Source organism: Kryptolebias marmoratus, linkage group LG11 (assembly GCF_001649575.2).
Source record: "Kryptolebias marmoratus isolate JLee-2015 linkage group LG11, ASM164957v2, whole genome shotgun sequence".
NCBI classification, from domain to species: domain Eukaryota; kingdom Metazoa; phylum Chordata; class Actinopteri; order Cyprinodontiformes; family Rivulidae; genus Kryptolebias; species Kryptolebias marmoratus.
Window position 1 is genome coordinate 20,800,490 of NC_051440.1, and position 12,744 is coordinate 20,813,233.

Here is a 12,744-nt window from a genome sequence, read left to right on the forward strand (position 1 = left end):
ATCATTCAGTTTATCATAATAATATCTTCAACTAACTACAGGAAGAAGCCTCAGAACTGTGACAATCAGCCAAAAGCTACCATTTAAATATCATCAGTCCCACTTTATGGTAAGTATCTCTACTTGCTTAAATATATTTTGACAAATCCATTACCATCTGCTGAAATATTTGACTTCATTAGTGGAATAAGCTTCGGGTCTTAGAGAGTTAAAGTGGATGTGTGATCTGTTTGACTGTGAAGGTTGCCATTGTTACACCTAAAATTTATTCTAGACTAGATACAGCAAAAGTAGATGTTTCATTGTAAAAAATAAATAAATAACTCCCCCCCACCACACACACAAAAAAAAAACAAAGTCATTTTAGGTTTCTATAAAACTTAACATTCACATCCACATATAGCAAATCTACATACTAAAGAAAAACTTTGCTTTTACTGTAGTCTGTGGATTACTGGCATTAAACTCTACAAATGGTGATGGTGTTCATTGATTAACTTGCATAAATAGATAAAATATATGAACGTTTGGTCTTCATGGCCCGTCTCTACATGAGATCCTGGAACATGTTTGTGTTTCTGCAACCGCAGATCAAGCTCATCTGTCTCCAGCAGTACACAAAAGAACGTTTAATAAAAATCTAACTTTGATTTTAATGGGCCCTAACTGGTGATAACACCTATAAATACAAATCAACATTTTTAAAGGACTAATAAAATAAAACTGTCCAAGAACATTTGGCTTTGTGACAATCAGAGGTTGGTCCATTGGAGGTGGACTGAGGTGCATGAGAGGTCTGAGAGGACTCAGAAGGTTTCTCTCACACTTTTGAGCCTCTGAATACATTGTGCAGTGATGACTATGTCTTTGTGTGTGTGCATGTGTGTGATATCACAGGAAATGTGGCTGAGTGAGTGTGAGCTGTACTGAGCTACTGATCTAAAGCTGAAGGATAATTGAAAACACATCTTCATCAAAGACAAGCTCCAAACCCCTCTCCCTCAATCACCATCATCTTCCACAAACCAGCACGCGTTCGACAACACAACACAGACTGAAGTTCATCTTCAGTGTTGCCAAAACTACACAAAGCTCACTCTTCACTCAAAACTCTCCATCCAAGGAAGTTTACTTTCAATTAAAATGCACCACAAGAATGTTCACACACAGCCACTCACCTTTAAGTGACTCCCAAGCATCCTGAACCGTCCACCACATTACAAACAGAGATTTAAGAGCACAAAATGAAGGAATAACACCAGTTAACAATATGGCTCAGTTCTCTCCATCATGGGGTTTCATTCTGTGTGGTGTTTCAAAACACTACATCCTTCCTATAGCACAGAAGCAATCTGAATAGGTCGCTTTGTGCCTAATTGGTCTTTTTCTCCCTCTATTTATCAGTTTTTAATTTCTCCCTGTTTCACTTTTGGCGTCTTGTACCTTCACACGTGCAACATTCCTGTAAGATCTCCATCCATCCTCCCCTAAAGACAAAGTCTAGCTTGGTTGTAGAAAAACGTCCAACTCGAGGTCAGACTTTGGGTCACGGGGCCTTACAGAGGGTCATTTAGCTTCACTTCAAAGAGAAACAGGCCGAAGCACGGGAGCGAGCTCGTTAGTTCTCACTCTGCCCTTAGCTGCAGCTCTCATGCTTAAAGCGCCTGTTTCCTATTGTTATCACTGTATAGCTGGAAAAATGGTAAATGGTTTGCATTTATAGAGCACCAGTTAACCTGAGCAGCTAAACAAAAGGCTTTATAGTATTTTTATTCATCCATTTACACACAAAGCATACCCACACCCACACACCTGCACACAGACACTTCTGTAGAGCTGCCATCTAAAGGACTGAACCTCCATTCGGATAAACTTGGTGTTGTGTATCTTTCCAAAAGGAACTCTCAGCATGCAGAGAAACCAAAGACAACCACTTTTTAACCTGAGCTACACATTCAGCTGGCTGATGAATGTAAAATGTCAAGACTTTTCTTTATGTAACAAAACAATGTGAAAAATCAATATAAAGAAACACATCAGCCCTGTCTAAACATTGTTTTTTTTAAACTAGAATTACAATTTGTTGACAGTATAAGCCTTCATGACCAGCAAAAACATTCAAGAAATAAAAAGGCTTCGCATTCCACCTGCCGCCTTTTAATTCATGATTGCTGCCACATCTTGCGCGATGTGTTAATGCCTGGATTATGTGTTGAGGATGACCAATGCCTTCCCGAATGATACTTTTTTCGATACCAATTTTATATAAATTCTAACAAGAAGAAAATGACATTACACATTACATTTCAAATCTTTAGTTTTATTTTTTAACTTTGGTATTTTTCCATTCCAAGCAGGGTTTTTTTTACATAAAACATAAACAAATCATTTCTAGTACAAAAGAACAGTTGCAAACAAGTGAAAAGTCAATGTCTAATGCTCACCGCGGCATACTGAGGACCTTACTTCACTTAACAGTTTTTCTTCAGAAAAATCAACATGTCTGCTTTTTCAGGACATAACCAAGTCCGCTCCTGGCTGATGGTGTCTCCAGCAGTAGAAAATGTGCGCTCTGAGGGTGAGGATGACGCGTGCACACGGAGATACCTGGTTGCCAACCTGGTTGCCAAGTCCTGAATCTTCTCTGTGGGGCTAAAACTGTTCTCTTGTCTTATTTCAACTGCCATGTCCTCATCAGCAAATAGCTCCTCGAGGGCAGAGAGCTTTGGCTTCTTCTGGAAAGAAGAAGAAGAAAAAACACAATCAGAATAGATGCCAACCATTTAATTTTGTTCTGAAAATGAAATGGGGGGCAGGATTTTTATTTTACCAGTGTTGCTACTGCAGCTGTACAGTCTTCATCAGACGAGTTGTTGTCATGGTCACCAGCTGTCCCTTCAACTTCCTGCTCCATCCGCTGGGCCTGGATTACACTTTTATTCTATATTCAGTAGATTATGGGAGTCGTATAAACTGATCTACAATGGAAGAAGAATAAAATATCAAGAACAATAAATATCTGTTGTGAGGTCCTACTTATCAGCTCCTCTTCTAGTCTGGTCCACATTTTATCAGCCACTTTCAGCTTGAATCTTGGGTCTAAGGTTGTGCCCTCCTCCAAGAACAGAGGCTACTGCGAAGAGAACATTAGGTGAGCTGTTTAACCAGTCGACAAAATGGATGAGCACATTTTTACAAGCTAAGCTGTACCTGTTCCTGTTAATCTTTAGTTAGCTTTTGATTTAGCTAGCTACAGAGCCATGAACTAAAGCTACACACTAATATCTTAAAGGAAGCGTTACATGGATCCTAGTACAGTGAGATGCACGTATAAATTTGCAGTAACGTCAACAAATGTAAACTTACTAGTTGAAATCCCAGATACAGCGCCGTCCTCGGTACTCTCGGATGAAGCAGAGCCTGGTGGTGGAGATTTTAAATCAGGCCGTTCAGGTTCTGTGACGCCACACGCTGAGAGGAGAACGTCTGCGGGCTGCTCTTCTTCAGTCAAACGTGAAGCAACTGTCAGGTGCTTCATCAAGTCCTGTTGCCGGCCTTAGCAATGATGTCTTTGGCATCAATCTTTATAAAATGGAGCTGCTGGAGCCATCTGAAATTGGGTTGACTCCAAATGTCAGTTGGTTATAGATGTGCTTCCAGTGATTACTTTCTGAAAGTTTTATCAAAATGTTAATAAGATTATTAGCTAACAGACAGTGTTGACTGTAACAGTTTATGCTCTATGTGTTGAGGATGACTCTCGGCTACTACTACACCAAATTTGGGCTCAATATCAGTAAAATCAACTGAGTTATTGCCATTTTGCAGTTGCTAAAAGTGCTTAGTTGTGTCAGTAACTGATTAGAGGTGGGTTTTAAACCTTAACTTTTTTTTTTAATCTACTCAACAAGAAAAAATGCTGAGTGCTCATTATTTAATGACAAAGTTCATAATACTTCCTTTTAACAGAAAATGTTTCTGAAGCAAGAACTAAATATTAAAGAACGCTATTCGGCTCAAAGTACCACACATTTAAATTGATCAAAAGTAATGCAAACAATGGCTTATCTTAAAATTGGTATTAGTTTTCCAAAATCCCTGACTTTTGACAAGCTTTACGTTCTGAAGAGCCTCAGAGTGAAGCTTGGAGCCTCAGGCTGCTTCCAAAGTTCAACAGCTGGACTTTTCTGCCATCTAGTGGTTATCTTTAAGAACAGCAGCGGCCAGTTCTGTGTAAAGAATAAAGTATTTCTTAACGTTCTTAGTGAACACACACAAGATGTGCTTATAAGCATCAAAATTATTGTTTTTTTATGTTACAAAAATGCAGCTGTGATGTGAAAGAAATGCAAAGACCTGACTTTTATCAGACAGAAGCTACTTCAATCATTAAAATAAACTTATTCTTTCTATCAGAAAATTATAAAAATATTAAAAACTCGGACATATAGTATAAATACTAAACACTTATTGTTTAACAAAATATATCCTTTTCAGTCTTGGACCAACGACTGACATTATTTAGGTTTTACGCAGTTTTTTTTATTAGTTTAGTTAATTTTTTTTAACAGAAGACAGTAAAAAAAATCTTATTTATAAAATGATATAAGAAATCATCAAGTGGTGTCAATAAGCATTTACAGCTGCATATAAGTATTTTCAGAAATCAATAATATCATAAAAAATAACCTTAACATGCTGGACATATTCATTTCCTGTTTTATCTACCAGTGTGTCTGTGCCAACTGTCCAGCTTGTTCTGATACTTTCTGATCATGCAACTCATATTGTGTGGCAGTTTCACACCCACTAGAGGTCAGACTTTTACCATTTATGAGTTAAATACGCTACACAGTTTTTCAAAAAACAGGATAAATATACAAAGAGTTTAAGGGAAAGCTCAGTCGAACGGCTTCTTCTGTAGAGAGATTAAATGTGAGCACTGCTGCAGCTACACATAATTACTCTGTGAGCGTACGAGTGAATTACTGTATCAAGGCCAACAGTTGTACTCAAATTACCAAAGCTTTTATGATCAGAAACACACAGAGAGATTCATAAAAGAAAAATGCTAAATGCTCTTCAGTTTTCATTTTCTTTATAACAAATGAATTATTATTATTCTGAGATCCTGTAAGAATACTAACCTTCTCCAAAGTACAACAATGTTTTCCACAAGTAACTACAAACAAGATTAAATGAAGACTTGTTTAAGATAATTTAAACAAAGAAAACTTTTGCTGAGCACATTTTTATTCGGTGTATTTGTGAGTACATACATCGTACCGGATGTGGAGATCCTCTGCAGGATGATGTCTGAAAAAAAGAAAAATCTGTGCGAGCAAAGGTGTACGTTACTGCTTCTGAGAAGAACAGCACAAGAAAGGGTTTTATGCGTGAACAAGTCGGAGAGCATCTAGGGGAGATGTACTGACACGCCTTGACGTAAACACTCGAGGGAATTTTTACACCACAATTTTGCAATGTCAGCAACTGATCAAACCGAAGGAAACTAACAGACACCTCCAGCTGTGTTGTCTAAGTCACTGCAGAGGCAAAAAAGTTGCTCTTACTGTAAAAATAATTGTCTTTTTATTTCCTTTATAATTTTAAGAACAAAAACACGACATGCAATTACAATCTTTGCACATCTTTGTTATGTTCGGTCTCCTCATAAGAAGTTACACTATACTGCCAAAAGTATTCACTCATCCATCCAGATTGGGTTTAAATGAATTCAGGTGTTCCAATCCCTTCCATGGCCACAGGTGTATAAAATCAAGCACCAAGGCCGGCTGCTGCTACAAACATTTGTGAAAGAATGGGTCGCTCTCAGGACCTTAGTGAATTCCTGGGTGGTGCCATGATGGGATCTCACTGAACAATAAGTCCAGTCGTGAAATTTCCTCACTTCTAAACACGCCACAGTAAACTGTTTGTGGGATTATAAGAAAGCTGAAGCAATTGGAAATGACAGCAACTAGGCCATGTAAAAATCACAGAGCGGCCTCAGAGGATGCTGAGGAGCATGGTGCACAGAGGTTCCAACGTTCTGCAGTGTCAACAGCTACAGACCTCCAAATTTCATGTGGCTTTCAGATCAGCTCAGGAACAGCTTATAAAGCTTCATGGAATGGCTTTCCATTCAGCTGCATCCAAGCCTTCCATCACTAAGCGCAAAGCGTCAGATACAGTGGCGTAAATCACGCCACCACTGGACTCTAGAGCAGTGAAGACGTGTCCTCTGGAGTGACGAATCCCGCTACTCTGTGTGACAATCCGATGGACGAGTCTGGGTTTGGCTGCTGCCAGGAGAACGGTTCTCGTCCGACTGCATTGTGTCAAATACAAAGTTTGGTGTAGGGAGGATAATGGTGTGGGTTGTTTTTCAAAAGTTGGGCTCAGCTGCTCAGTTCCAGTGAAAGGAACTCTTGATTCTTCAGCATACCAAGACTTTTTTAACAATTTCATGCTTCCAACTGTGTGGGAACAGTTTGAGGAGGGCTGCTTCCTGTTCCAACACGACTGTGCTCATGTGCACAAAGAAAGGTTCATAAAGACGTGGATGACCGGCCTGCACAGAGTCCTGACCTCAACCTGACAGAGCACCTTTGGGATGAATCAGAGCAGAGACTGTGAGCCAGGCTTTCTGTCCAACATCAGAGTCTGACCTCACAAATGTGCTTCTGAAAGAATGGTCAAAACATTCAAATGATCTTTGTTATGCCTGGACTAATTTAGAGATTGTTGGCTGGAATAAAAGACACGTGAACTTTGCATATCTTAGGAAACACTTTCTGAAAATGAGAATTATCTTTCAAAACTAAACTTACCCCTTGACTAATCTGAACCTTAATAACCAGAATTCATTCAAATTTTTATAACTTTTAACTTATTTAATGCATATTTGAGATGAATCACATTGACACATATTATATTGTTTTACTGAAAATATAAACACACTAACAGGGTTATCTCAGGTGGGACATGTTTTTAATCACACACTGCATGCAGACTATTTATTTGTTTTTAATTAATCATAAAATCACCACCTGTAAGCAGAAAGCAGATAACATTTCAGAGTCAAAATTCATTTTACAAATCAGATGAAAATGACTCAGTGACAAGAATGCAAACTAGAGTGGGAGTCAGTTCTACTGAAAAACCTTGGTCTTCATATTACCATAAGTTCCATGATGTCATTATTTTCTGAACATCATTATGTTTGCTTGACAAATAAAAGCACAGAAAACTGCTGCAAAGCTAAAGCACCTTCTGCATCCTCATGAGTCAGGTCCAAATCGGATTATTGCCCACCACAAAAATGCAAAAGGGCGATAATGTTTTTGTACATGTCTGTGTGAGTGTGTGTATTTGTTTGTCTTTAATGTTAGCAAAATATCCCAAAGTAATCACTGGATGTACATCTACAACTGATTAACTTTTGTAGAGGACTCCATTCAAGATGGCCATCACAGTTAATCCTCAGAAAAAACTACAAAAATGGCTATAAATGTCAAATTTACAGATACTGCGCTAAAAGTCTTTGTGACTGTACCTGAGAGTTACGCGTAACACAATCTCTGAGCACTAAGACATCACATGAGATCTCACAATGTTGCATCAGAAAATACATAACACCATCGACAAGGTTTGACCAAAACGGCCATAAGTCCCGTCTCAGAATGAGATGATTTTAGTTTACAACTCTGGCATGAAAGGCAGTGGGCGATATGAATTCCTCCAAACAATGTGCTTTTAATAACAGTTTTGCTTCAAAGAGCAAAAAAAGTTTAAAAAAATTATGATTTTTTGACAATTTTTCTTCCATTAGGCCTCTAAAAAGCATAGATGCTTCATCTCATTTATTGCTGTTGGTCTTTTGGGATATTTTCTGTTGTAGCCCGTCCAATAAGGATGGCCCTTGTTTGTGGAATGAAGGCATTTCTTGATATTTCTGTCCCAGTCTGACAACAACTCTCTGTTCCCTACAGCTCAGCTGCCCAACAGTACACTGGCTTTCAGCTGTGCATGTGCACACTCACAAAAACACGGCGCACGAGGAGAAAGGACTGATCCAAACAAAGAGACATGCTTCTCCATCGTGCTAATGATTTTGGAGCCGAGGACCGTGGTCATAAAATGAGCACACGCAACAAATTGGAACTTGTTAATGAAAGCTCGGTGATTCACAAAGAATCACGCTGCGGTGGTAAATAACTGCTCTACTTTTGACTACATCTGAATGGAGAAAAAAAATTAAAAACATCAAAATGTCTATTTTTTTTCCTCACATACTTATTCAAGTCCATGTGAGATGTGTGTCACTCACTGAACAGACTGTGGTCAAACCAGCCGAGTATGTGCCCATGTTCTATTATTACTGTATGTCTGCATCAATGTGAGCTCTGTCTACTCTGTCCCTGCAGAGGGACAGGGCAGAACTAAAAATGTCCTTCTAACAAAGAGCTAGGATTTGTTCTCCACATCGCCAGATTTTTACTCTGAAAAGGTGAAAAATCGACAGAGAAAATCCCCAACTTGGGAAAATTTTTAGCAAACATTTCTAGAAATTTATTTCATATTTCAAGGTTTGGCATTTTAAGTTATCATTTAAAGTCTGACTTTGGGATATTATGTACAGTTTAGGACAAAAATAAGCATAACAACAACTTTTCTTTGATGCAAAATATTTTGGTCTTTGAATCCCAGAACCTAAAGTTATACACATAAAAAGCAATGCACAGCTAATTAGTTCAAATTATACTGTAATATGTTAACAATCTGTGGTTAAGCTGGGTGATTTCACTTGGATCTGCTTGTTGTACTCCTGGGGGATTTAAGAAGGCTGAATTAGAAAAAAGTCTAACTGTTTTCTGCTCCAATAGACATTCAGACAATGGAAGCGATAATTAAACAAGTTCAATTTGAACCTTTTTACACATTCAACCAATTTAGGGTATTCTTTATATGGAATCTTTAAATACAAACACCTCTACATACAAAGTTTTCCATACCAGATCCTAATAGAGGCCTCTTCATATAGGACTGCTAAATGCTAAATAAATAGGTTCTTCATGAGTTTGTAAACACTTTTTAAAACATTAACAATCGTTTGCTCATCCACTGAAGGAAGCTTATTATTTCCTGTGTCTTTGTGTTTTCCTTGCTTTTCTGTGCCATCAGGAGACAAACTCTGTTCATTACTTTACCGATTCATTAATATTGTTTTAATTTCACCGTACAATGCTTTTAGCAATGTTACTGGATAAAAAGAGTCCATATGTTGTGCTGAAAATGTCTGCTAGAATTGTCTTTTGGGGGGTGAGTGGGGTGGCATTGGAATGAAATATTTTAATTTCTGTTAATTCTATTAGAAAATATTTGTTCAATATACAAATTCTCAATATGTAAATCACCTACTGGAACAGATTAAATCCATAATTAGACGCTTTACTGTAAAGGAATAACAGACAGGCCCAGTTCTCCAGTTTTTGAGCTTGAAAAACACCATGAAAGCGTCTGGCTTTTATCCAATTTGTAAAGAATTTAATTTTCTGAGATCAGCTTGTGTAAAAATCCTCCAAGTTTCTCTTAATTGTATTTTTCAGTTGCAATATTTAGGCAATAGTTTTCACCATGATCCTAATCTCATCTTCTTTCAAGTGTATTTGGCTGTATGACGAGAAATGTTGTCATTTCTACCCAGAATGTTGATTCATCGTCAGTTATCACTCAGCGCAGAACCAACAAATTATGGAAATAACATTACTGTGAAGCAGGCGGTGATGCTTATCATTATTACTGTGCACGAGTTTCAGTCGAAACTTCAAACACAATTTGATCATGATTTGTTCTTAGGATGGAGATCTGTGGTTTTATTTACACCCACTCATGATAAACAGCACACTTACAGCTATGCTGCTACTACTCACTAAAAGATGTTCAAGATATTATTATTTTTAACGTGTGTGAAGTCATCTTTGCTTTAACTGAGAAATTCTTTCTTGATTTTTGTCGCTGATTAGTAACAATCCCCAACAGCATCTTGCGCTCAGCACGCTGTGCATTTAAAGGTCTCAAACCACCAAAACACTGTGGTTTACCCATCACTGCTGGCAAACAGATGACTTGCTTTTGTTTAGGTAGTGTTACAGGAAACGATGACGTCAGTGTGTTTCGCGTAAGGCAACGTGTTGGTTATTACGCTTAGCATGAAAACAAACTTCTCATCTGCTAACCAACACATCATTGCTTTCTGACTTTACTGATAAGCATAGTTGATTTTTGATTTCCAGCTGATCTCCAATAGCAGCAAAGGCTTCATATTAAACCAAGGTGTGCACTGTCGCATGCAAAGATATTATTTGGTTTTAAAATTTTCCATTTGACTGACATGAGTACGTGACTAAACCGCACTTTGTTTTGTCGGCACATCTGTCGTTAGAAGACCCTCAACTGAGAAGCAGCTGGGCTCGCTACACTGTGACATACGGAACGGGTAAATTTAGAGTATGACATGACAAGCATAAAACCTGTGATTCAAAGCAGTGTTTAATTCTGAACCTGACAGGTTATTTTTTTTACTTTCAGAGGTTGAGAAGGAAACCTAATCTTGAAGTAAAAGTAAAGCAGCCGTGTAAAACAACTCCTTCTGAAATGAGACCTGAAAAACCCAGAGCCCATCTCACTGAATTATTTGGTTATATTGTGTTGCATTAAAGTTGCATTATTTAAAATAAAATATTCCTTGTAAAAAGTAAACAAAGCTCATAAATAAACATTTTGTGTAAATTTAAATAAACACAATACAGAAAAACTTCAGTAAAAATCTTCTAAACTGCACAAAAATACAGCAACAGTATGAAATTTCCCCTACAGCCTACCTTAAACTAATATGACTGATGAAACTAGATGATTAAAAGACAGAAATACTTGAAAACAAGCCATTAAATTTTCCAAGTTTAGGATGTGTAAGAAGTGAGCCCATTATTGTCCTACATCACTATTAAAACTGTCATAAGTTAAGAATATTGTGAAAAAAAAACTTCTGTACAACCTGATTAAAACATTTAAGAGCTGGAAACTATTTCTACACATTGACACTGTTTATCTAAGAAAGAAATAATCAGATTAATAAAACAACAGCTCTTTGTTTCCCTTTCAATATACTGCATACAGACATTATTGGACTTTTATGCTATTTTGCTGATTTAATTTATTGTATATTTTGTCTTTGTTTTCTGTGTAATCTTATTGCTGATATAGCATGCAAACTCACCCCGCTGGGGCTCAATAAAGTGCTATCTTATCTTATTACTTCATCTTATTTTATCTTAGCTTGTCTAACCTTAGCTTAGCTTCTTATCCTTCCATTCTGTCTGTAATATACTGTAAGTAGCTTAGGATAAGCAAAACGATTACTTTAAGGGGAAAAATGTAAATAATCACAAATGTTATGCCACTGCATACAGCTGGCAGTTTACATTTCAACTTATTTGCTTGACACATTTCTGACCTAAAACAACATAAAGAAGCCAAAAATACTGACACACACAGACACACACAAAGCAGAGAAACTAAAGCCTTTCAAGTGGAAGAACTTTTGAACTTTTGAGTTGTGACACCACTGATTAAGCTGAAAGATATGCGTCTAGTTGTAGTGTAAAAACACAAAAACAGGCAAACACAAAGCAATTTTCAATCAAGATGAAGTAAACCTGGCGAACCATATAGGTATTCAGTGAAATGTCACATTTCCAGAAAAATTACAGTGAACAAAAAGGCATGACTGCGTGCGTAGAACCACCCCCTAATTGAGTCTCTGCCAAACTTTTTACTTTCTCATCTATGGTGACAGGAAGCTTCCCTCCCCCTTCTTCCTCAAACCCTCCTTCAGGGTGGGCGTGCTGAGGGAGCACAGAGCATACAGATGTTGACGTTCCACAACGAAGGCTGTGCCCACATCCGTTCAGAGAGAAGGTTTCTGTAACCTATAGCAGGCTGTTCACATCAACAGTAAAGCAGCAGATAACGAAACACAGCGCACACGCTGCAGTGCGCCCTCAGCACCGCTGGAGACAGCAGAAAGAAAGCATTATTTAAACCAGACAGATACAGAATGAGAGGAGTTAGTCATAGGGCAGATTTAGAAACAGAAGAAAATGACGGATTTTACATACTAATCTGAAATTTAAGAAAAAGGTGATTATGATAGGTGGTTTTATACATCACCAGGAGCTTTTAAAACATAATTGAACACTTAACCATGAACATTTTCTCCTGGTAATGTCTACCTGCTAAGTGGATGGTCACATTTTCTTGTCTCACACTTAAAGCGGGCTCCGAATAAGCAATTTCTGATACCTTTTCTTATCACCGCTCTGACACATTCAAAGGGCTGTAAAAGCGGCTTTAATAACAGTCTGTCTCTGTCAGTTAGTGGGCAAAAGCTGAGTGATTTTCAATGAACTGTGCTCCATCATTAGTCCGTTGCAATTACTCAGAAAATCATCCAAAGGCTTGTTAAATTTAAACTGTCAAGTTCGTTCTGCAGCTCATGTTCAACCTTGGATATCTATAAACCTTAAAAAAAAAAGATGTATTCATATAGGCTTTAAGCGTTAAATGTGCCCATTACAAAGTCACGAAGACCTGATCAAATTTTTTCACAAAGTGAAAGCTTAGTTCACACAATATTTGTCCCATATTGGCAGCTAATGTGTCCTTAAATGAAAGAGTTGT

The 12,744-nt window shown here is 37.7% G+C and overlaps 1 long non-coding RNA gene across 1 annotated transcript; it reads right to left on the reverse strand.

Moving 5' to 3' along the window:
* Nucleotides 1–2,323: 2,323 nt before the first annotated feature.
* LOC119617485 lies at nt 2,324–11,838 on the reverse strand. Its single transcript, XR_005233783.1, has 2 exons — nt 2,831–11,838; nt 2,324–2,735 (listed from the first exon to the last, which is right to left on the reverse strand). It is a non-coding gene; the product is annotated as an uncharacterized LOC119617485 (long non-coding RNA).
* Between the last annotated feature and the right edge of the window lie 906 nt (nt 11,839–12,744).